Here is a 3,576-nt window from a genome sequence, read left to right as displayed (position 1 = left end):
AAAAGAAGCATGAAATCAAGTGTGTTTCTATCATAGCACAAAGCACTTTGGACTTTGCATTTATATTGCCTCGCTGTCAAAATTGTTAGTGCTACACGGCCCTCTGATTGTGTTTTCTGCCATGCTGAGAGGAACAGAGCTCACCTTTGGCATTATTCTAAGAGGATCCTTAATAAAATATAAATAATCTCTATTGCTGCAGTAATTGACCTCGCCACAAATAGTAAAGTGCATAGATAAAAGGAGAGGCACTGAGGGGTCAACATTGTTTGAAGGCGCTCACAGCTCAGCGGGCTTGTGAATGCAATCTGCTTTTATCGGCCACCAAACAACTAAATGCAGCAAAAGCAGGCAGCTGTATTTGCATTCTAAACGCTCTAACAATCAGCGGGTAGTGATATCAAAGCACTGCACACCCCTTGATCTACTTTTGCATTCATCAAGAAAATCCTGCATTTACTGATAAATATAAATACTTCTGCATATGAATATTCCTAGTTTGGTTAATCTGGAGCAGTTCAACTGACAGACACGTACGTGTTCGCAGTAGAGATGAATGGGATTTCTGTGTACGCCTCCACTCATCTGAGGGAATATTTGAGAAACATGAATTATGAATCCCATGCTGTGCACAGATAACCGTGGTAATGAAGCCGGCAGAACAACTGGATAAGCTACATATTTAAAGAGGCTACTTCCTTTGTGGACATGTCATATGGGCATTAATGTTTCAGACGTTGTGATAGCCCAACATTAGAGAGGACTGCAGGGTGAGTGGGTTGGAGATGAGAGCATTATCTGGCCAGTATTACAAGGCTGATGCTTGCAAGAAACCAGAGCTGCCAGGGCAAGGCTGACGTAACAAGACAGCACGTGTAAGCTTTGCTCTGAAGTGTCCATAATGCCTCTGCAAACGCTTCAAAATATCCTAAATTGTTAATGTTGCAAATTTACATACTAAATGTAGTCAGCGTTTTAAAATATACAGAGGCACATATGTAGGGATTATTTATTGCCACAGCGTCTACAAACAAGAAACAGTTAAGAAACCTAAGCTTGGCTTGGCAGCATTAACCACAAAAAAAAAGAAAAAAAAAAAAAAGCCATTTTCATCTGTTTCCTTTCTACAAGTTACTTTCTGTGTAATTAGACTTTGCTGCCACAATGGGACACATCAGCCCACACCCTCCAGTCTCTCTGCAATGTTAGCCTCACTTGATCCTTATCCTGTCTGTGATACCAAGCTACAGACGTGAATCAGGCTATAGTTTACCAGCAGAGAGAACAAAGACAGTGCGTGCTGTTTAATCCTCCAATAGCTCATGGTTAACCAAACCATCTGTTTAATCAAACTCTAACTTGAGTCAGTTCGCTGCAGGCACTGATATAGAAACAGTACACCACCCAAAGGTCCTGGCTATCATTAAGCCACTGAAAGAGTGTGTCAACCTTTGGCCAGTTGAGCTCTTAGATCCACTTACTGTTGGGTCTAGAGATGACTGGGAGCAGCTTCGCCTCTTTGTGTTTAAGGTTATGGTAAATCAGCTTGTATTGTTCAATAGATATACACAATGATGTCTGGGCCCGGTCTGTGCTGACACTCAGAGTGTCATTTAGCAACACTTAGATAAAACACTGAGGTATTTCCAGAATCCTCAAAGACTCTTTGAACCATCTGGATGAAAAATACTCTGCTCGCTGCACTCATAGAAATATTTTAACAAGTTTAACAAGTGTATTATCTATCCACGTAGCCAAAGAAGACTTAAGTCTGTGCTTTCTCTGCATGCTAAAGCAATATAAGCATGTTATTTTTGTATGAAAACATAAAATTATACAATGTGACATCAGTATGGATAAATATATGGGATAATAACATATGGTGTGATAACATATTATCACACTGTGCATACTCAGCCAAAGGCACACAGAGGCTCAAAGGGAAACGTGTTTGTTGGAGTGTAAAGTGGTACAAAGGGTCTGCCACTCGAGATCATTTGACATCATTTGTTTGCTCTGTTAACTTTTTGTCATTCTCCTCCTCAGCTCTGCGTTTTGTTGCCTCGCTGCTAATGACTTGTCCTCCAAACAGCAGATTAGGTGTTAGCGTGGTAGTTACACCGTGCGCCAAATCAAAATAAATCACATTTTGTCTGAGGTGACCTCAGGGAGCATGTCGCGTTCCAGTGCTGAGTTTATTGTAGGAAAAAAATAGAAGCGCAAGAATCAGCTCTGTGGTGCACAATTCATTTGTATCGTTGATCAAGCAGAAGGACAGATTATTCATCTGAATATTACTCTGAAAAACTACAGTTCTGAGGCCTCTCCGGTTACAGAACAAACAAACAGCACTCACCTCCTCCACCGGCTTTGTTTGTGAAAATACACACACTTTCGGATTGCTGAGTGACACGGACTGAAGGTCAGACTGCTCTCAAACAAACAAAGCATGACGATGACGTCACTGCGCCGTATTGCACCGCACAGACAAACAAACAAAACCCAGACTGACAAATGGCCGGGACATATGGATGGCTATTTCTATTTGATCATGAATGGAGGTACAGAATTGTGTTGACTGACACAGTCTGTGACCTGTTGCGGTGGGTTATGCAACAACTGGCTGTCTGAAAATCACTTTGGGAAAAATGACAGTTACAGGCTGAGCAGCGTGCATCGCTGTAAGAAAAGTGTGATTGAATTCATTTGAGACACTACTTTGAAGGTACAATTGGCATGTACTCTCTGCTATGTGCTACATTCTGTGGTGTTTCATGACATGAACGGTGTGGGAGCCACCTGGTAGCGCCTCAGGGACTCTTTAGCATCAGACATGAATCCTAAACTCAGCTAAATAAAACTTGACAATTCTTTATGCGCTTTGAAGTTCAGCTGCAGTGCAACTTTGGTGGGAGTCTTACGGCAGCTTGAATTGAACCAGTCGAGACATTACATGATATCAGCCAATAGATGATACATGAGATAAAATGGAGATGTGAATTTTTCATCAGCAAATCTGTCAGGTGCCGTTGGTATACGCCTGTTAATAATGGGGTCACCAAATGTGCTACCTCCAGCTATTTTCGTCCTCATTCATAATAATCAGGCATTACTTCATTTCAAATGCTGTGAAGCCAGACATCAATGTATTCTGACATATTGTTGAGATTTATGATCTATTTAGCATTCAAGGACCTGTCCTGAGAGGCTATTTCAGAAATGGGCATAACCATCTGTGATCCAGTTTTGAATGCTGACAGGTAGTGATTGGATTATGTTGGAGCGAACACATGAGCCATGAACACTTGGTCTGTAATGTAAAGTAGTGCTAGACCTGGTCACAATATGTTTTTTTGCACTAGAAATACCACTGCTGCTTATCATCAAAGCAAGCATGTCACTTCTTTTGATTATCATAAACTTATCATAATTACCATGAACAATGGTGAAGTAGCACTACGAGTGCCTCTTGAGGTGTGTTTCTCTCATCAAAGTAATTGAGCGAAGCCTGAGTGTCTTTATGCAAAAGCATGCTGTGGTACTCCTGCTTTCATCACTGTTGAATGAAAACCTTAT

The sequence above is a fragment of the Chaetodon auriga genome, chromosome 3 (assembly GCF_051107435.1).
Source record: "Chaetodon auriga isolate fChaAug3 chromosome 3, fChaAug3.hap1, whole genome shotgun sequence".
Taxonomy (NCBI): domain Eukaryota; kingdom Metazoa; phylum Chordata; class Actinopteri; order Chaetodontiformes; family Chaetodontidae; genus Chaetodon; species Chaetodon auriga.
The sequence above is the reverse complement of the archived record's forward strand: the minus strand, read 5'-3'. Positions refer to the sequence as shown.